The following is a 23,358-nucleotide window of genomic DNA, read 5'->3' on the forward strand; positions in this document are numbered from 1 at the left end:
TCTTGTTTTCCTCTGCCGCAGACATATCTAGCCTGATCTCATTCAGCCGCAGGCCTAAAAAATGATTTATCTTGTTACATTTAGTTTAAAGGCGGACTTTGTGGTTTTGCAGGCCTGTTGAAACTTTTTGAGATAGCAGGAAGGGTTATTAGGCCAAGTTGTCCTAGCCGCAAGGCCCAGAGGCCTTGATTAACTTAGCCTTGGGCATTTTAAGTCTGGTTTCCTGCTTAAGTTATTTTAGAGATAACGTTCTGTGGGTGCAGGATTTTGTGCCGCTCTTGGAGTGGGTTACATTGTCTAATTGAGGCCAAAAAATTGTCACTTGGCCTTTGCATTTGATACACCAGGCACCAAGTAAGGCCACAAGGCCTTTTAAACTTATTCTTCTCCACAGCCACCTATTTACAGACTGTCACAACCAAGCAGGACTGAAGCAGTGAAATCATAGGTTAAATACATAAGAAAACTAACAATAAAAGGGCTAAAGAAATCAAAGTTAATTACACACTAAGCATACAAAGAGTTTGATTGTTTCTTCTAACCCTCTTCTTGTAAATCATGGGCTCTTTAGTGACTGATCTTGACTGATTAGTAGGATACAGTGGCTGATTTCATTACCTTAAAAGTCTGATTTGAGGTTGCAACAACACTTTTATGATCTATTGCAAGTGCTCTTAACATCTAGTTAGCTATAGTACATTGGATCTTCTATACATGCATTGGTATCTAAAGTGGACTGTCATATATTAAGCTACAGCAGTCTAATCTTTGATGACAGTGACATATTTGAAGTCATTTGAATATTGGCATAAGTTCTCTCTGGTCTTGATAGCCTTGTTTTGCATGGTTATACTTTAGTTGCATCTCATATGCATAAGTGTCTCCCACATTGCAAATTACATTGCATAATTAGCTTTCCTTGTTGCATTCTGTCATCTAAAATCATTGTTAGCAAATCCCAGTTGTTTGTGTTCGCAGCACTTGTTTCTAACTGTTAAATCATAAGTGGGAAAGCATCCTAAATAAGTGCATAACTAAAGCATTTTCTCTCACCGTCTCAACTGTCATTATCTCATTAAGCAGTCCTGAAGTGCTTCATTGGTTAATCTTGATGGGTTGGGCATCTCCCACACTGAAGTACCTTGGCAGTTTGCAGTTCACATAACAAAGGTTGCATCCATTGTGTCATCTCTCATTGATTTGTGAGCATCATCGATTTACTTGCAAAAGTTGTATTTTCCTTGTACTTGTCACTTATTCTTACCTTGTAATATTGTTATTAAAGTACAAGATTTATTCATTTTGCAAGTCATATTTCATATCAATATTGTGACATCTCGTTGTACTAACATTTTCCTTGCAGCAGTTACCTATCTTATGACTTGGAATTCTACTTACAACTGTTTCTAATTTGTAATTTGAGCATTATTAATAAGGCACTAGTCTATCATCTCTTTTATCCTTAAGTGTCTCATTAATCTACAACATCATTAATCCACTTGCCCATCAAATCCTTTCAAGTTACCGAGATAAGTAATTGCATCTCCTAGAGCTTTAATGCTTCAACAAATCTCCCCTTTCCATCTACCTCTAGGGACTAGACCCCTTAGCTAGCCTAGGATATAGCTAGAACGAAGTGGGTAGGGATCAGAGTGACAACCCCTGCCTCAAGCATTGTCATGTTGGGTGTACAATTGGGGCGACAACAAGGGCTACTAGATTTTGTGGTAACATTTTTGGCATCGTTTTCAGGGAGGAAGCAATTCTACCTTCTTGGTCAAATCTTTGGAGAGGTGACTCTTTCAATGACAATATAGATCATCCTCTGGCGACTCCATTGGAAGAACGAAGCCCTTGTTCTTCATTGAACCTCAAATTCAATGCTTGTAGGGTGAAGCAAGCATCTCACAAGGCATTTTGAATTCACCCTAGCGACTCTTGCATGGTTGTTATATGTAACCTAACAAAATGTCTTACTTTGATGAGATCCCCGCCTTGGACATCGCTAGCATTCCTGGTTAGTTGAATCATATGACCTTCAACATGATATTTAGGGTGCCCAAGTTTAATGGTGATCCATCTTTTGGAGTTGATCATGTGGCAAGATTTGCTACATATACCTCAAAAGCCGATGTGGTTCATTAGGATGTTCTCATGATGTTGTTCATAATGTCCCTTCAAGGTCATGGCGCTGCGTGACAACAGAGGTAAGAGATCTGCCTATGTATGACAGGTTGACAGCGGTGGATGATTTCCTGAAAAAATTTGAAAGAGAGGTGCCAGAACAGTAGCGGTTAGATGCTCTGAAATGGGTACTGCGCGCTACGCCCGCAAGGTGGTGGGGTACGCACCAGCGGAATTTTAAGGACTGGCAGGGATGCAGAAGGATGATGCACCTACGATTTGGGAAACCGCAGATGTGGCTAATAGACAAGTATGATGGACGGGATGATCCACGTGCACACCTCGCGAAATGGACCAAGGTCTACAAGGAAGAGCCACAACCTGAATGGGTGCATCTGTTCTGTCATACCCTGGATATCATACCCATGAATTGGTATACTGAGACGGAGCTCTGCCATGGCACGAGTGAATGGGATATCTTGTGCGAAGGATTCCTGTTAACCTTCACGTTTGAAGATCGTTGGTGGGATACTGTTGATGATGTGCTACAAGCAGTAAAAGTAGCTATCTTCAAAATACCCCAGGAGCCAATGGAAGTGCTTCAGCTGAAATGGGCGACCCAGCTGAGCTGCGCGCTAGAGTGTTACAATGTAAATATTGAGGAGGATGATGAGGATCCACGGAAAACTAACATTGCAGAAACTGAAGGCTGTCGCAAGGTGCGAGGACCATTGATTGAAGATCCTGACATCACCGCGCCACTAAAAAAAACAAGTGAACATTGGGATGGAGGCTGACCAAAATATGCAACGTTTGGTGACTATTGGGATGATGCCATGGTGGATAAGGTCGTTGAGTTACTCTGCGAGTACCAAGACTTATTCCCGACCAAAATTACGGATTTAAAAGGGATCGTTGGCGACTTAGGGATGATGAAGATCACCCTAAAACCCGACGTGAAGCTGGTCAAACAGAGGCCTTATCACTTGAATCCGAAGTATAAGAAAAAGGTTCGCGTAAAACTAGACAAAATGCTCGCAGCCAGAATTATTGAGTCAGTGGAAGAATTCGATTGGGTGAGCCCTATGGTAGTGCAAGAGAAAAAGCAGAAGGGCGAAATAAGAATATGCGTGGACCTCAGGAAGCTGAATGACGTTTGTGTACACTACCCATTCCCGACACTATTCACAGATGAAGTATTGGAAAATTTTAGCGGACAAGAAGCATACTCGTTCACGGATGGGTTCTCAGGGTACCACCAGATCAAAATCGCGCCGGAAGACAGGAGCAAGACGACCTTCGCAACGGAATGGGGCTACTTTCAATACACCGTTATGCCGTTTGGGTTGAAGAACACGTGAGCCATATTTTTGCGCATTGTTATTGCCGCATTCAAAGAATACATCCACAAGTTCCTGGAGGTCTATCTGGATGATTGGACTGTCTTTGGATTGGTTAAGCACCACGTAGCAAGCTTACGCTTGATGCTAGATACTTGCCGACAACACCAGATTGCGCTGAACCTTAAGAAGTGCACATTCCTCGTTCCCTTTGGGAACCTGTTGGGACATGTGGTCTGCAAACAGGGATTGATGGTGGGCCCCGCAAAGATTGCAGTGATTCTAAATTTGGAAGCACCGCGAAGTGTTAAATAGCTGTGTGCTACCTTGGGACACAAAGGGTACTACAAGAAGTTCATCAAAATTTATGCCCAAATCATCGCGCCAATAGAGAATCTATTGAAAAAGGATGTCACATTTTGCTGGAATGATGATTGCATTAAGAGCCTGGATGTCCTAAAGGAGAAATTGGCCTCTGCTCCAATCTTGGTCTTCCCAAAATGGGATGTGGAGTTTCATGTCCATGTTGATGCGTCGTGTATTGCGCTGGGAGCAGTGCTCACACGAGGGAGGAGAGGGCTTGGATCATCCTATCGCGTTTGCAAGTCGCAATTTGTCTAAAGCCGAGAAGAACTATTCCACAACGGAGCACAAGGGGTTGGCGATGGTGTACGCGCTCTAAAAATACCGACACTATTTGCTAGGAGGACATTTCAAGATGTGTACAGACCATTCTGCGCTAGAGTACTTGGTCAATAAGCCTGTGTTGGGGGGCGCATACGTAGGTGGCTCTTATTGTTCCAAGAATATGACTTTGAGGTCGTGGTAAAACCTAGACGCCTGAACACCTGACCGGATCACTTGTCGCGTATTGAGACGGGTAAGGAACCTACTAGTTTGGAGGAAAGATTACCTAACGCACAGCTCTTTGTTGTGCGCATTGCGGACGAGCATTTCGAAGATATAGTCAACTTTCTGACAACAGGGACTGCGTCGAAGGAATACTCCGTCCAACAGAAGAAGGAATTGGTGGTGCGTGCGATGGATTTTTCTGTCATCGTGGGACACCTATACAAAATGGGAAATGATGAGATATTGCGAAGATACATACCTGAATTTGAACGAAGTTAGATCCTCGTGGAAGCACATGGGGGCGTTGCAGGAGGACACTATGCAGGATGAGCGATCGCACAAAAGATTCTTCAGCAAGGTTGTGGTGGCCAACCCTTCACTAGGATTCAAAAGCACATTGTAGGGCCTGCGATATATGTCAAAGGACCGGAAAACCATCATGGAGGGACGAGATGCTGTTGAATCCACAAATGACACTGCAGTCGTTTGAGAAATGGGCAATCGACTTTGTGGGACCTATCAAACCTTGGGGAAAGATGGGCGGGTGCTACATCATCACCGCGATGGAGTACCTGACACGATGGGCAGAAGTGCAGCCAATCAAAGACTGCATGGCCGCTACAGATGAGAAGTTTTTGTTTGAAAATGTGCTTACCTGATTTGGCTGAACGAAAATCTTAATGAGTGATCGCGGAACACATTTCTTGAATGAAACCATCAGCGTGCTCACAGAAGAGTTCCAGGTGTATCATCAGAAAAGTACACCGTATCACCCACAAGCCAATGGGATTGTAGAAGCATTCAACAAAATACTGGAGACTACGCTGACCAAAGTGTGCAATGTGCAGCGAAGCGATTGGAACCTGCACGTACCTGCAGTGCTATGGGCTTACAGGACAACGTGCAAGAAATTGATGGGACAAACACCTTTCCGATTAGTTTATGGCGTGGAAGCTGTCATGCCGATGGAATATATTGTACCTAGTCTGCGCATAGCAGCGCTCACAGGGATGACGGACCGCGAAGCTTTGGAGGAAAGGCTCACGCAATTGGAAGAACTTGAGGAGGAACGGTTCTTAGCTGGTTTTCATCAGCAGGTACAAAAGCAGCATGAAAAGGCCTGGTACGATTTCCATATTAAGTTGCGCACATTCAAGGTAAATGACTTAGTACTGTTGTACGACAGTAAGTTTGAAAATTTTCTGGGAAAATTCAAAATGCATTGGCTGGGACCATACGTGGTTAAGGAGGTCACAGATGGAGGCACGATCCAGCTAGTCAAACTAAATGAAGAACCCTTCCTAGGCAAAGTGAATGGCAGCTGCTTGAAGCCCTACACGGGTGGGCTGACTATCTGACTAGCCAGCAGAAGCACAGTCCTTGCGCTCCAAGGAGCCAGACAAAGGCGCGGGACTATAAACATATGCAGCAAATACCGGTACAGATGTATGGAAATAGTTCAGACACAGAGGTCTCAAAACAACGGATGCAGCAGATCCAGCAATCAGTAGCTCAATGCGCTGCGGACCTCAGCACAGTTCGAGAACAGTTGGAGGGACTCCACGCCAAGATTGCTGCGCCGACCGAGTGACTCAAGGGCGAGTCACGATGTTTGTGTTGGGGACTTGTTGGGCATGGAATCCCCCCAAGGCATGTTTTGGGGCTCAAAGCCCAAGTTTTGACCCGATATTGTTGTAAAGACTCCGCAAATTGCGGGCGCGGAGCGCGAAATGTATGATAAAGTCACAGAGTTGTCCGCCCTAGTCCTGTAATGTAATGTTGGCCTACCCATGGTCCGCAGACCATGGGATTGTATAAATAGAGCGAGGTTCTATGTGTAAAAGAGAACGGGAAGCAAAGTAGAAGAAAAGAGTAAGAGTCTAAGTGTCTAAGTGTGTCTTGGGTCGTAGAGTAGGAGAAGGCTCTGCAGCTGAGTGCGCAGAGGCCTAGTAGTCCGCAACTGAGTGCGCGGACCCCTGCAGTTGAGTGCACAGGGTGGAGTCAAGCCTGTAACCGAGGAAGAAAATAATAAAGAGATTTTTAATTCTGTGTATCTGTTCTTGAGTTATTGCATGTTTGATAAAAATTTCAAATATACTATTTATTTACTCCGCACACCTGTATGAATGATTTATATTGCTAAGTATACTTTAATGCATACAAGTAGGCTAAGTTAATCAACTAACAGCAGAATACTAGTAAAGACTTGGGTAATAATAGTGTTCGGCCCCCGAGTAGGGCTACGCGAAGGCAGCATCTCAGGTTGCGAGGTACGGGTACGTGTGCGTAGCGATGTGCGCGCAGGGTCGAACTACGGACCACTTGAACTCATCAGACATCTCTAGGGTGCAGAAACCTGGTTCTAGAACCCTCCCATACTACTTCGGGTGAGACCTCAGTCCGTGCTCCGCGGACTGTTGCCGAAATGGCTAGTAGTACCGGGATTTATTTGGCTAAATCACCTCTGAACCTGGGTCAGGCCCCAACAAGCGCGGACTACTAGGCCTCTACGCACTCAGCTGCAGAGCCTTCTCCTACCTTATGACCCAAGACACACTTAGACACTTAGACTCTTGCTCTTCTCTTCTACTTCCCTATGATTTCTTAGTTATCTTTTACACTTAGAGCCTCACTCTATTTATACAATTCCATGGCCTGCGGACCATGGGTAGGCCGACATTACATTACAAGACTAGGGCAGACAACCCTGTGACTCTATCATACATTTCACACTCCGCGCCCAGAATTCACAGTCTTTACAACAATATTGGGTCAAAACTTGGGCTTCGTGCCCCAAAACATGCCTTGGGGGGATTCTATGCCCAACAGGCCCCCAACGCAAACATCGTGACTCACCCTCGAGTCACTCTGTCGGCGCGACAATCTTTGCACTGAGTCCCTCAAACTGTTCTCGAACTGTACTGAGGTCCGCAGCGCATTGAGCTGCTGCTTGCTGGATCTACTGCATCCGTTGTTTCGAGACCTCTGTGTTTGGGGTGCTTCTCTGCATTAATGTGTGCATCCCTTGTATGTGTGCGATCTTTCCTTCGATGTTTTCCGTGATAGTGAAGGCCTCGTTGATCCAAGGTTGAACGCGCGCTTTGAGAACTTCCTCCTTGTGTCGCGCCGCGTCCACCTGCTCCTTCAGTGCTTTGGCTTGCTGCATCCTTGCAAGCCTCTGGGTGAGGACTACTATCTGCGCAGTTCCTCGAACACTGTCATATTGTTGTTGGATTTCTCGTGCTTCTGTCTCTAAGCGCTGTATGTTGGGGTCTTCCTACAGAGTTGTGAGGAATTCTAGTGCTTGTACCAACATGCTGGTACAGTCACGCACTGCACCTCCGATTTCCTCCAGTCCCGCTGTGATAGCGCTAGCGCATTGTTCTCTGACTTCCGGGGGAGTGGATGGCTACGCCTTTAACTGCAGCTCGGCGATCTGAAGATTCAGCTCTAGCTAAACCTTTGTCATTTCTTCCCTGGCCTCGCGGACTCCTGCTGCTAGCCTGTGGATCACACCTCCGTTGGTAGATCTGCTGGGATGGCCAGCTCTGGGACACTGCAGCAAGCGTCGCCTACCACCTGCACCAACTGTTGATTTTGCGACACCAATTCGTCGCGCTGAAAGCTGAATTGTTCCATGTTTATCTTTTGTTCACTGAGGACTTAAATCACGTGGCTCTCTCTAGTGCGCAGCTCTGCCGTTATCCCATCCTGTAACAGATATAGTGTCTCATGCGGAAGGGCAGCCAGATTAAGGCCAAGGCCTTTCATCATGCTAATCGAAAATCTATCGGCCTCATTCGATGTCACTAGGGCCCCTTTCGGCAACACTATTGTGTTTGCCATCCGTGCGTGCAACATCTACTCTGCTGCCGAGGATCTTGCTGCGAGGTGGGTTGAAAGGGTACCCACCTGAGGGGGACGCACCTATAACTCTTGCAACTGCGCCCTGAGGGCCCCCAACACAGTCTGGTGCTCTTGCATAAAATCCTAAAGAGCCTCATTGGTGACATCGCGCATTGTCTCGCTGATGTCATGGAGATCACCCTTGGTTAGGGTGATCGGAGCAATGACCAATTTTGAGGCCTTGACCTTCTTCCTTGTTCTTGTTCGCTCTACCGTGTGTGGACGCTTCAATTGTGTGGACGTGATAACTGGGTCCGCGCTTCCTTCTGCTGTTTCTGCTTCCTCTGTCTCTTGCCCTTGCAAGGGCATTACTTGGCCCTCGCCCGCCTTTGCGGTTGCTTCCTGTGCTGTTGCGGTTGCTTCCTGTGCTACTGCGGCTACTTCTATGACCTTTTTCTGCTCGACGGCTTTCTGCGCTGCTTCCCGCACTTGTCGCCCACGGTGTACAACAGTGTAATATCCCTTATCAGGGGAATCCCTCAAACAGAAGCAAACTCTAACTGGAGAAATAACAGTAGTGCAACATACAATAATGTATACATGGAATATAAATGGATACACGAAAAATGCAGAGATAAATGCTAAGCCACTTTATTATACTGAGTAATGGAAAGAGTACAAGAGGTGATCAGAAAGATAGCACCTTGACTTGCACAAGGCAAGCGAAAAAATAAACTCAGAATGGTAAGGAAATGGCCTCTCTCTGAACTGTGTCCAAACTGCCGGAGAACTGCTGTGCTGCTGCTACTGCTGGAATCAAATGAGGATTTGGGGTTTTTCCCCTCGTCAGAAAATGTTGAAACTTTGGAATCAAGACCAGAAAGCTTTTCTAAGATAGCTAACCCCCAAAAATCACCCCCTTGGGGATCTACGCAATCCCTCAAGGCTCTGCACTGCCCCTGAAGAGAATCCTCCAAAACTCTACCCAAAATTTTGCCAAAATCATCCAATATGCAAGGGTTGATCCCTTGCTCAATCTCCTAGCTCAAATCCTCCACCTAAACCCAATTCGGAGCTCCTACCAAAGAGATTGCGTCCTCCCTCTCAAGACTACGCAGTCATCAAAATGCTCAGTTCCTCCTCAACTCCAGAAATCGCTCCTCCTGCAAAATACTGTTGAAACTACCTTGCTCGAGCAGGCACTTGAAGTCCCCCGGGGCTAAGGGTGAGATCTCCGAACGGAGACACTCGATGCACTAAACAGTGTTGCAGACAGGCTAAACAGCCAGCGTGCTCTAAGTCGAAGTGACTAGCTCAAATGCAACATAATCGAATGATCAAAATGAGGAGGCTCCTCTCTCCTTTATAGCGTTGGCCTCTCTCAAAACCCTAAGGCCCACCTCCTCCAATGTAGCCTCTCTCTTACCACGTGTTCCTTCTCCATTTGCGTAGTCCCTCCAAGTGTCTATGTGGGCCCCTTCTCTACGTGGTCCTTGGGCCCCCTTGGCTCCCCTTTTAAGTTACAACGTTGTGCTACTAGGGAGTGATTTTATTCATAAAGTGAGCTATGTCCCCCTTTCCTCACCTTTTTATTTATAAATAACTATAGAAGGCAAAATTGAGAAAAAATCTAATATTCTAATTAGCCATGGCTAATTAGGAATATTACAAACAGTCTGTAGAGTTTTGCAGAATTCAAGGCAGACATGCATAACATATTTATCAGGGCGTGAAAGGATTCGAAAAAGCAGTGGACAAAGCTACCTTTTGTAGCCACTGACGACGCCATTTTCACTGTCTTGGAGGCATGGCCTTCGGAATGGCGCACCTCCGATCTTGCAGAACTCAAGAGGGCGGCAGCACAGAAGAAGAAGGACGATGCCAAGTTGCGCATCACATAGTTGGTCAAGAAAAGGCGGAAGGAAATAGCAATAGCTGAGGTACGGGCAGCGTGAGAAGCAACGCAGAAAGCCACCGAGTAGAAAAAGGCCGTAAAAGCAGCCACAATAGCGCAGGAAGCAACCGCGAAGGTGGGCGAGGGCCAAGAAACGCCCTCGCAGGGGCAGGAGGTAGAGGAAGCAGAAACAGTAGAAGGAAGCGCGGACCCAGGGACCGCGTCCACACAGTTGAAGCGCCCACACATGGAAAAGCGAACAAGACCAAGGAAGAAGGTCAAGGCCTCGAAATCCCTAACCGAGGGTGATCTCCATGACATCGGCGAGACAGTGCGCGATGTCACCAATGAGGCTCTTCAGGATTTTATGCAGGAGCACCAGACTGTGTTGGGGGCCCTTAGGGCGCAGTTGCAGGAGTTACAGGTGCGTCCCACTTAGGTGGATACCCTCTCAACCCACCTCGCAGCAGGATCCTCGGCAGCAGAGCAGATGCTGCGCGCACAAATGGAAAACACAATAGTATTGTCGGAAGGGGCCCTAGTGATAGCAAATGAGGCTGATAGATTTTCGGTTAGCATGATGAAAGGCCTTGGCCTTAATCTGGCTGCCCTTCCGCGTGAGACACTATATCTGTTACAAGATGGGATAACGACAGAGCTGCGCGCTAGGGAGAGCCGTGCGATCCAAGTCCTCAGTGAGCAAAAGATAAACATGGAACAACTCAGCTTGCAGCGCGATGAATTGGTGTCGCAAAATCAGCATTTGGTGCAGGTGGTAGGCGACGCTTGCCGCAGTGTCCCGGAGCTGGCCATCCTAGCAGATCTACCAACAGAGGTGCGGATCCACAAGCTAGCAACAGGAGTCCGCGAGGCCCGGGAAGAAATGACAAAGGTTCAACTGGAGCTGAATCTTCAGATCGCTGAGCTGCGGTTAAAGGCGCAGCCATCCACTCCCCCGAAAGTCAAAGAACAGTGCGTTAGCACTATCACAACGGGACTGGAGGAAATCAGAGGTGCAGTGCGAGACTATACTAGCATGTTGGAACAAGCACTTGAGGTCCTCACAACTCTGCAGGAGGACCCCAACATCCAGTGCTTGGAGACAGAAGCGCGAGAACTCCAACAACAATACGACAATGTCCGAGGAACTGCGCAGACAGTAGTCCTCACCCAGAGGCTTGCGAGGATGCAGCAAGCCAAAGCACTGAAGGAGCAGGTGGACGCGGCGCGACACAAGGAGGCAGTTCTCAAAGCATGCGTTCAGCCTTGGATCGACGAGGCCTTCACTATCACGGAAAACATCGAAGGAAAGCTCACGCACATACAAGGGATGCACACATTAATGCAGAGAAGCACCCCAGACACAAAGGTCTCGGAACAGCGAATGCAGCAGAACTAGCAAGCAACAACTCAGTGCGCTGCGGACCTCAATACAGTTCGAGAACAGTTGGAGGGACTCCGTGCAAAGATTGCTGCGCCGACAGAGTGACTCGAGGGCGAGTCATGATGTTTATGTTGGGGGCCTGTTGGGCATGGAATCCCCCCAAGGCATGTTTTGGGGCTCAAAGCCCAAGTTTTGACCCAATATTGTTGTAAAGACTCCGCGAATTGCAGGTGCGGAGTGCGAAATGTATGATAGAGTCACAGGGTTGTCCGCCCTAGTCTTGTAATGTAATGTCGGCCTACCCATGGTCCGTAGACCATGGGATTGTATAAATGGAGCGAGGCTCGAAGTGTAAAAGATAACTAAGAAAGCATAGCGAAGTAGAAGAGAAGAGAAAGAATCTAAGTGTGTCTTGGGTCGTAGGGTAGGAGAAGGCTTTGCAGCTGAGTGCGCAGAGGCCTAGTAGTCCACAGCTGAGTGCGCAGACCCCTGCAGCTGAGTGCGCAGGGCGGAGTCGAGTCTGTAACTGAGGAAGAAATAATAAAGAGAAGTTTTATCATAATTTGGTGTATCTGTTTTTGGGTTAATGCATGTTTGATATAAATTACAAATATACTGTTTATTTACTGCGCGCACCTGTATGAATAATTTATGTTGTTAAGTATAACTTAAAGCACGGAAGCAGGCTAAAATAATCAACTAACATTGGCATACTAGTAAGAACTTGGGTAATAAAAGCATTCGGCCCTCGAGTAGGGTTGCGCGAAGGCAACATCTTAGGCTGTGAGGTACAGGAAAGTGCGAGTAGCGACGTGCGCGCAGGGTCGAACCGCGGACCACTTGAACTCATCAGACATCTCCAAGGTGCGGAAACCTGGTTCTAGCACCCTCCCATACTACTTCGCGTGAAACCTCAGTCCGCACTCCGCGGACTATTGCCGAAAGGGCCAGTAGTATCAGGATTTGTTTGGCTAAATCACCTTTGAACTTGGGTCAGGCCCCAACAAGCATGTCCTTTATGCAGATCCCTTATGCAGATCTTGGTTTTGTCCTTTGGGGTTCAAGTGAACTGCAAATTGTTGATAGAATTCATCTACTATTTACTTTCTGACCTTCTTCTAATGATCAAGTAGGTGCAGTTAAAAACTCAGGTTCGACATCATTCCAAAACCATGAAAACACTATATCATCTCTACAATTAGATATATAATTTTATTTTCGACAAAGCAAGTAGGCAAGAAAGCATAAGCCTGAGCCTTTTCCTTCTTTCCTTCACGATCAATAATGACCTCCCCACACCTGTCGCTCCTGGATGGCCTTTCGAAGCTCCGTCAAATAAGAGGGTACACTATTTCTTGATATAGAGCCATGATTTCAATTCCTCCTATGAAAGCATAATCTGCCAGGTCATTTTCTTCTATACAGAATCGTGACTCGCTTTGGTCCAACTTGGATTGATCAGTTGGAAAAACACTAAAATGATCCGGTCAGTTTAGATCCATCTAAAGGAATACCGCATCTTGACTTTATCTATCTAATCTATTTATGTTCATGGCCTATCGTGTCGTCCAACTATCGAGAAATAATTATTGATATCGATCACTTTTTTGAAATAACTTATTTATATAGATATCGAGAAAGAAAGAATCATCGTCCATCCATCAATCCCAATCGATCCACAGGATCCCAATCGAGATCGATGCACAAATAAATAAATATCTCTATCTCTAGGAGAATATGGTGTATCCCCTTTAGTCGTTAGGCACGGGAAGGAATGGAACGTTTTGGAATGGCACGTAATAGGCACGTTCTATCTCCAACTAACTGTCCATCGAGAAGGCTTGATGCTGCTTTATGCGACCTAATGTGAAATCGTCCATCTCCATTTACCAATGGTTAGGCAAGCTGCTGGTTAGGCGTTATCGGATGATCACGACGTGGATATTTTTGCATGCGACTTGATGCGCCTCTATCTCTCTCTCCAACTGCAATAAGTGAACAAGCATAGATTCGTGTGATGCCCCGACCCCTTAAGGAAAACACCAGCCATAGGTAATGAAACAACTTAAAAGACTCACCACCGCTCAAACAAGGAAGAAGAAAACTATATCTCTCCAATTGATCACAGTAATAAAAAGCACTAAAATAATGAGTGACAGAGATACGATGACAAAATGGAGCTTATGAGCCGATTACAGAAATGAATCGACAAAAAATCAATCGAAGAGTGACATGAATTTGGTTCTTCAGCAATGGTAGGAGCATCCCTGTAATAAAAAAAGAGTAGAAAGGAGCTTCATTACATCTGTCCGTGATTGATCCAGATAGCTCAATTTTGCTTGCTCATAATTGCTAAGAATAACAAAACAAACGGGGGCTAATGTTAGTGCCAGTTCTAGTGCCAATAACTCCAGTTTCATGGGGAAATATTGATCGAAATCTAGCTTACATACTGGTTTCAAATTAGGTAGGTTCAAGAAGAGATTTCAGGCGGATAGTAAGGTCTTGTTTTATAAATGAAAGGTACTAGGATTTCTTCCCCTCAAAGAGCTAGAAGGTAAGGTCCTGCACCAGTCAACCCAATAATGAGGAGGTCCTTTGTAACTCATCACTTTGATCTAGTTTCATGTGGACTTCAAGTACCTCACCCATATGATATGATGAGTTGATTTCGCGTTAAACCCATTGACTGACGCCATATTTGTTTATATATTTAATTAAGCTTTAGGCTTGAATCATCAATTGTTGCCCAAGTCCATCCTTTTTACTCCGACAAGGGTGATAAGGAATGATGCCATAAACAATATCTTTTGTTTTGCGGTATGATCTATCCTCATTTTATCGCCTTCCAATCAATCAAGAAAGCAAGAAAGTGGAAAATCAATCTATGTAGGGTAGGGGATATGAGCAGCTGGGCTACTCCCGCTGTGTTGATTTTGGGTAGCATCGGATGTGATATAGCTCCAAAATTTTGTGGAGCGGCTAATATTCATGAGATCTCCAAGACTCAGAAATCATTTGGAGAAATTCCACCCGGATGATGTGTTATTAAAATAATTAATATTTTTAATGGGGTTCCTAAGTCTAAACTTAGGAAAATAAAAATATTAATGGGTATTAATAAAGATATGGGTGAGAGGCTTCTAAGAGATGAGGAAGTTTGTTTTAATCTTAGCCATTGATTAAAGACTTAATCTTAACTATTGATTCATCAACAGGAAAAGTACAAGAGAAGACTTGAGAGTCATTTGGAGATACACCGAGAAAATACTTAGTAACCCAAAGGAAATTGATTCTCAAGGAGAAGAAGTTTTATTTCAGAGGGAGAGTAGCAGGGTGAAGGAAGAGGAGGGTATCAACATCTGTCAGATACTGAGGAAGAGGTGATGCAGAGCATCTGAGAGACAGCGCAGAGGGAAGATCAATGAGACAGTGCAGCTGGAGACACAGTCCTTACACAAGCTGATGCAGAAGTGACACAGAGGAGGGTAGAGGGTCTCTAAGGTGTGAGAACTTCTCTAGGAGGAGAAGAAAAATAGTCTCAGGTGTTTTCTCTCAGAAGTGTCTCAATATTATGTAGAATCTCTCTTTGTAAAGAGATTGTTGCTGAAGATTAATAAATAAACCCTCATCTACTGCACCAGTTTTCCTGCATTGGGTTTTTCCGAGGACAATTGTACAAAAATAACTGTGTTGATGTGATTGATTCTTGTGCTTGTATATCACTGTTATTTTCTCTATGCTATTATGTGATAACTGCAGTAGAATTTATTTTAATGTTTACTGAAGGATTTTGTAAATAACTTATTCTGGAAAATAAGTAGGAGAAATAAATCAGTTACTGCATTAGAATTTTGTGTTAGAAATTCTCACACGTTGTTGGAACCATGGAAGGAATTCAATCACTACTAATTGGTTTCTTGGTATATTCATCCACGTATCAATCTCGTTTACCATGACCTACAGGGACCAGGCTATGATATCCACTGTTATGAACCTTGTTGCATTTGACGGGAAGAAATATAGGGCTTGTTGGCTATGCTCAGTGGATAGGTACATTGGAATGGAATCTCATAAATGATTGATCATGCTGGTATAACCACTATTTCGGTGAAGCGAGGACCTTACCTCCACCTTACCTTCTCCTTCGTTATGCTCAGCTCAGGCTTTGAGGAGAAGAAATAAAGGGCCTTGTAGCTCTGGGACCTTACCTGAGCTATGCTCAGGAACCTACCAGCCAGTTGTGTCTTCTTTCTCTTACCTCTATGGGGTGGTGTGCTTGCTTACTTATCTCGCACAAGAGCGAAAGAACCTAGCTTTGCACTTAGATACTTGGCTTTCCTAGACCCTTTGAGTACATAACCCCATAGAAATATCCTTATCCACTCGCGAGGCATGCATCCGGATAACCTTTCATTATCTGACAATAATATAATCTTGAATCTGAAATAGAGGAACATGTCCTTTGAAACAGAGGCCCTTAGAGTGATTGTTCCTTTGGACCCCACAGAGGGATAATTGTTCATAGAACCTGTCAATGAAAATGTGCATAGTTCAATCCTGGAGACCCATTATAATTTTACTGCGTGCAAGGAGGATTACATAAACCCAACTACTGATAGCAAGTAATGGGGAAAGCATATTTAACGGAATCGGGATGGGGACGCAGGGATGCAGACTGGTTAATCTGGGGAACACTATTCTTGGAAGATGGGTCAGTGCTTGGTGGGAATGCTCTTCTCGTAATAATCATCAGTTTAGAGAATCCAATCAATCAACTTGCCTCCCCATAATATTCATCAGTTGCTTGCAAAGTGAACTCCCCCAGAAAGCGACGAAAGTAATCGATGGCATCACCATCTACATCATAGTGAAAGTTGTGAAATGGGGATTATTCAAGAAGAAAAACTCCCTTTCAAATTTCTTCATTGGGTTAAGCAAAATAGAACCAAAAGAGAGTTTCCAGATAGGGAAAAAGGTAATCTTATGTTTTCATCACGTGTCTTTGTTCCCCTTCCTTCTCCACCGGTAGCTCACAGGTAAGCCATCCAGCCGACGATCTAATTAATTTCACCCAGCTAGGAAAGCGAGTGAGCAAGCGAGTAAGCTCGCAAGTACCAGGGTGTTGGAGTTAGTTGGTAAAAGGTCCTTTCCTTTAGTATCATAGTTCTTCTTGTTATTTGGCTAGTTTTTTCCTCCCAAGTTTCGTACTTAATAGGTTGTTGGGTACTGCTGCATAACTAGAGAGATTCTACTCGTTGAATCTCCATAGTTGTTGGTTGTTTTTGGTGGGAAGGATTTCAAACCTTCACTCATTTTGTGCAATTTTCCTTTCCCTTTGGTCAAGCGTACCTACGCATCCTTATGCCGAACTTCATCTTTAGGGGAAATATGAATCCGAATTATATAAGATTGAGTTTCTTTTTCATATATAATATATCCACTTCCAGTATCTTCTATCTGATAGTTATTAGAGAATTCATTATGAGCTAATCAATTATGAGGTTCCACACTACCTACCAGGGACTAGGCCAATAGTGAGAGTGAGTCATCAGGAAACAGTACTACGATGGTAAGCACTAGCTAGGACATTATACATCTAGCATAATAGTTTGGTAAGTCTAGGTGTGACATCCAGCATGAGAGTCTTGGGCATCCATCCAAAGATCCCCCAGCGTGGCCCTAGTTTGTTCGTCGTTGTGGGACCCCAGATCTAATAAAAAAGAGTCTCATTTTACTTTTTTCTAGAGTCAAAAAATCTTTTAGAGCTGGATCCGATGACTCATCATTCTCATTGGGGATCACAAAATGAGATTCTTATTAAGTAATAATGCAATTTCTGAATGAATGGGTCTGAAGGAACGAGATGAATGTGTAGTCTGACATTATTGCAGGTGCATTCCCACCAGTGTGACACAGTTCCCCTAATGATTAACAACATGATGAGTTTGTGGTCCCCATTGGACATTACTAGCATGAAAGTATGTGTGGGTTGGCATCTATATCCCCCTATGTGAGCACACTATGAGGATGAGATAGAGTTTGACATCCAAATGATTTCTACCAGTTTTCAAGAGGGTATTTGTACTAGTAGAGCTAGTAGTGTGCTCCGGCCCCAGTCAAAAGCAAATAAGTCAAAGCCTATTACCACCAGATATTCAAATCATTCCAAAGAGATAAGAGATATTCTTTTATTCCCTTATTAGAAATAATAATGGAGATAGATCTCCTTATATCTGAGATTATGCAATAGTTTATGCAGCTTATGGCTTATGATAGGGTGCCCCTAATCCCCAAGATTGGCACAAAGGGATATAAATAAGCTCGTGATAAGGAAAGAAATGTAAGCTATTTACATTACACAAGATGCAGAGTATATATAAGCTTTTTTGAAACATACTAGTCAACTCCATTGATTGGGAAGTAGCTAAATAAAAACAACAAATTAGAGGGTGTTGTTCTCAATTCTGGATTCAACCACAACCACAACCTTTGTCTCTGTGAACCTAAGGCAATATATATATGTGGTATAGACTTCCCAAGCTGTAGTGTAAGAACTACTATAGTTGTAGATTAAGATCCACTACTTGCTTTAGTCCAACTATCAGCAAACACCTTACATTAATAAGAAGTCCCATGGCAGCCTTAAGAGACTAATCATAGTCCCATGCATATAATAGAGGGATCTATCTAGATTTCACAATAATTTCATAGTGATTCTCTCTCTATAACAACTATATAAGATAAGACTAGCTCTTTAGTGCATCAACAGTGGATTAGATTAGTAGTTTTCCCATTCTAAACTCTATGTATGACCAGCTAGCTCAAGAAGCCCAGTCAACCTAAGAGCAATTGAAGCCATCCTGCTGCCTGTCATAGAGAAACTACCTTACACAAAATTCTTACGAAATAAGAAACTCCATTTTTGTGCTGCGATCAATCTATCCGACCCGATCAAAAAAAAATGAGGAATGAAATGAAATGTGATATTTCTGTTGTACCATTATTTTGAAAAGAAGAAATAGAAATGGTTGTAACATTGAAAAAGATACATTTCTTTCAATCTCCATTCTTTGAATAAATAGAAAGCCCCAAGCAAGCTGTTGTCTTAAGCTGTGTAGTGTCAGAAAACGGATAGTTGTTCCCTTTATTAAATGATACTTTGATGTAATTAGTATAGATTACACCTAGTTGTTACTCTTATCACTTGCTTGTGAAGCGAACTCCCCCAGAAAGCGATGAAAGTAATCGATGGCATCGCCATCTACATCATAGTGAAAGTTGTGAAATGGGGATTATTCAAGAAGAAAAACTCCCTTTTAAATTTCTTCATTGGGTTAAGCAAAATAGATCAAACGAGAGTTTCCAGGTAGGGAAAAAGGCAATCTTATGTTTTTATCACGTGTTTTTGTTCCCCTTCCTTCTCCACCGGCAGCTCACCGGTAAGCCATCCAACCAACGATTTAATTAATTTCACCCAGCTAGAAAAGCGAGTGAGCAAGCGAGTAAGCTTGCAAGTATCAGGGTGTTGGAGTTAGTTGGTAAAAGGTCCTTTCCTTTAGTGTCATAGTTCTTCTTGTTATTTGGCTAGTTTTTTCTTCCCAAGTTTCGTACTTAATAGGTTGTTGGGTACTGCTGCATAACCAGAGAGATTCTACTCGTTGAATCTCCATAGTTGTTGGTTGTTTTTGGTGGGAAGGATTTCAAACATTCGCTCATTTGGTGCATTTTCCCTTTCCCTTTGGTCAAGCCTACTTACGCATCCTTATGCCGAACTTCATCTTTAGGGGAAATATGAATCCGAATGATATAAGATTGAGTTTCTTTTTCATATATAATATATCCATTTCCCGTATGTTCTATTTGATAGTTATTAGAGAATTCATTATGAGGTAATCAATTATGAGGTTCCACACTACCTACCAGGGACTAGGCCAATAGTGAGAGTGAGTCATCAGGAAATTGTACTATGATGGTAAGCACTAGCTAGGACATTATACATCCAGCATAATAGTTTGCTAAGTCTAGGTGTGACATCCAGCATGAGAGTCCTGGGTATCCATCCAAAGATCCCCCAGCGTGACCCTAGCTTGTTCGCCATTGTGGGACCCCAAATATAATATAAAAGAGTCTCATTTTACTTTTTTCTAGAGTCAAAAAATCTTTTAGAGCTAGATTTGATGACTCATCATTTTCATCGGGGATCATAAAATGAGATTCTTATTAAATAATAATGAAATTTCTGAATGAATGGGTCCGAAGGAACGAGATGAATGTGTGGTCCGACATTATTGCAGGTGCATTCCCACCAGTGTGACACAGTTCCCCTAATGATTAACAACATGATGAGTTTGTGGTCCCCATTGGACATTACTAGCATGAAAGTATGTGTGGGTTGGCATCTATATCCCCCTATGTGAGCATACTATGAGGATGAGATAGAGTTTGACATCCAAATGATTTCTACCAGTTTTCAAGAGGGTATTTGTACTAGAAGAGCTAGTAGTGTGCTCCGGCCCCAGTCAAAAGAAAATAAGTCAAAGCCTATTACCACCAGGTATTCAAATCATTCCAAAGAGATAAGAGATATTCTTTTATTCCCTTATTAGAAATAATAATGGAGATAGATCTCCTTATATCTGAGATTATGCAATAGTTTATGCAGCTTATGGCTTATGATATGGTGTCCCTAATCCCCAAGATTGGCACAAAGGGATATAACTAAGCTCGTGATAAGGAAAGAAATGTAAGCTATTTACATTACACAAGATGCAGAGTATATATAAGCTTTTTTGAAACATACTAGTCAACTCCATTGATTGGGAAGTAGCTAAATAAAAACAACAAATTAGAGGGTGTTGTTCTCAATTCTGGATTCAACCACAACCACAACCTTTTTGTCTGCGCAAAACCTGAGGCAATATATATATGTGGTATAGACTTCCCAAGCTGTAGTGTAAGAACTACTATAGTTGTAGATTAAGATCCACTACTTGCTTTAGTCCAACTATTAGCAACCGCCTTACATTAATAAGAAGTCCCATGGCAGCCTTAAGAGACTAATCGTAGTCCCATGCATATAATAGAGGGATCTATCTAGATTTCACAATAATTTCATTGTGATTCTCTCTCTATAACAACTATATATGATAAGACTAGAGCTTTAGTGCATCAGCAGTTGATTAGATTAGTAGTTTTCCCATTCTCAACTCTATGTATGACCAGCTAGCTTAAGAAGCCTAGTCAACCTAAGAGCAGTTGAAGCCATCCTGTTGTTTGTCATAGAGAAACTACTAGAAACAAGATTCTTACAAAATAAGAAACTCTTTTTTTGTGCCGCGATCGATCTATCCTACCCAATCAAAAAAATTTGTGATTATAAAAAAATGAGGAATGAAATGAAATGTGATATTTCTATTGTACCATTATTTTCAAAAGAAGAAATAGAAATGGTTGTAACATTGAAAAAGACACATTTCTTTCAATCTCCATTCTTTGAATAAATAGGAAGCCCCAAGCAAGTTGTTGTCTTAAGCTGTGTAGTGTCAGAAAACAGATAGTTGTCCCCTTTATTAAATTATACTTTGATCTAATTAGTATAGATTACACCTAGTTGTTACTCTTATCACTTGCGAAGCGAACTCCCCCAGAAAGCGATGAAAGTAATCGATGGCACCGCCATCTACATCACAGTGAAAGTTGTGAAATGGGGATTATTCAAGAAGAAAAACTCCCTTTCAAATTTCTTGATTGGGTTAAGCAAAATAGAATCAAAAGAGAGTTTCCAGGTAGGGAAAAAGTCAATCTTATGTTTTTATCACGTGTTTTTGTTCCCCTTCCTTCTCCACCGACAGCTCATTGGTAAGCCATCTAGCCAGCGATCTAATTAATTTCACCCAGCTAGGAAAGCAAGTGAGCAAGTGAGTAAGCTCGCAAGTATCAGGGTGTTGGAGTTAGTTGGTAAAAGGTCCTTTCCTTTAGTGTCGTAGTTCTTGTCGTTATTTGGCTAGTTTTTTCTTCCCAGGTTTCGTACTTAATAGGTTGTTTGGTACTGTTGCATAACCAAAGAGATTCTACTCGTTGAATCTCCATGTTTGTTGGTTGTTTTTGGTGGGAAGGATTTCAAACCTTCGCTCATTTTGTGCATTTTTCCTTTCCCTTTGGTCAAGCCTACTTACACATCCTTATGCTGAACTTCATCTCTAGGGGAAATATGAATCCAAATGATATGATTGAGTTTATTTTTCATATATAATATATCCATTTCCCGTATCTTCTATTTGATAGTTATTAGAGAATTCATTATGAGGTAATCAATTATGAGGTTCCACACTACCTACCAGGGACTAGGCCAATAGTGAGAGTGAGTCATCAGGAAACGATACTACGATGGTAAGCACTAGCTAGGACATTATACATCCAATGTGATAGTTTGGTAAGTCTAGGTGTGACATCTTGCATGAGAGTCCTGGGCATCCATCCAAAGATCCCCCAGCGTGGCCCTAGCTTGTTCGTCGTTGTGGGACCCCAGATCTAATAAAAAAGAGTCTCATTTTACTTTTTTCTAGAGTCAAAAAATCTTTTAGAGCTGGATCCGATGACTCATCATTCTCATCGGGGCTCATAAAATGAGATTCTTATTAATTAATAATGCAATTTCCAAACGAATGGGTCCAAAGGAACGAGATGAATGTGCGGTCCGACATTATTGCAAGTGCATTCCCACCAGTGTGACACAGTTCCCCTAATGATTAACAACATGATGAGTCTGTGGTCCCCATTGGACATTACCAGCATGAAAGTATGTGTGGGTTGGCACCTATATCCCCCTATGTGAGCACACTATGAGGTTGAGATAGAGTTTGACATCCAAATGATTTCAGCCAGTTTTCAAGAGGGTATTTGTACTAGTAGAGCTAGTAGTGTGCTCAAGCCCCGGTCAAAAGCAAATAATTCAAAGCTTATTACCACCAGATATTCAAATCATTCCAAAGAGATAAGAGATATTCTTTTATTCCCTTATTAGAAATAATAATGGAGATAGATCTCCTTATATTTGAGATTATGCAATAGTTTATGCAAGCTTATGGCTTATGATAGGGTGTCCCTAATCCCCAATATTGGCACAAAGGGATATAACTAAGCTTGTGATAAGGAAAGAAACGTAAGCTATTTACATTACACAAGCTACGGAGTATATATAAGCTTCTTGAAGCATACTAGTCAACTCCATTGATTGGGAAGCAACTAAATAAAAACAACAAATTAGAGGGTGTTGTTCTCAATTCTGGATTCAACCACAACCACAACCTTTGTGTCTGCGCAAAACCTGAGGCAATATATATATGTGGTATAGACTTCCCAAGCTGTAGTGTAAGAACTACTATAGTTGTAGATTAAGATCCACTACTTGCTTTAGTCCAACTATTAGAAACCACCTTAGATTAATAAGAAGTCCCATGGCAGCCTTAAGAGACTAATCATAGTCCCATGCATATAATAGAGGGATCTATCTAGATTTCACAATAATTTCATAGTGATTCTCTCTCTATAACAACTATATAAGATAAGACTAGCTCTTTAGTGCATCAACAGTTGATTAGATTAGTAGTTTTCTCATTCTCAACTCTATGTATGACCAACTATCTCAAGAAGCCCAGTCAACCTAAGAGTAATTGAAGCCATCATGCTACCTATCATAGAGAAACTACTTGAAACAAAATTCTTACGAAATAAGAAACTCCATTTTTGTGCCGCGGTCGATCTATCTGACCCGATCAAAAAAATTTGTGATTATAAAAAAATGAGGAATGAAATGAAATGTGATATTTCTGTTGTACCATTATTTTCAAAAGAAGAAATAGAAATGGTTGTAACATTGAAAAAGATACATTTCTTTCAATCTCCATTCTTTGAAT

This window comes from Pinus tabuliformis, chromosome 9 (assembly GCF_031772625.1).
Source record: "Pinus tabuliformis cultivar Carrire ecotype Pingquan chromosome 9, CPIR1, whole genome shotgun sequence".
Lineage (NCBI taxonomy): Eukaryota > Viridiplantae > Streptophyta > Pinopsida > Pinales > Pinaceae > Pinus > Pinus tabuliformis.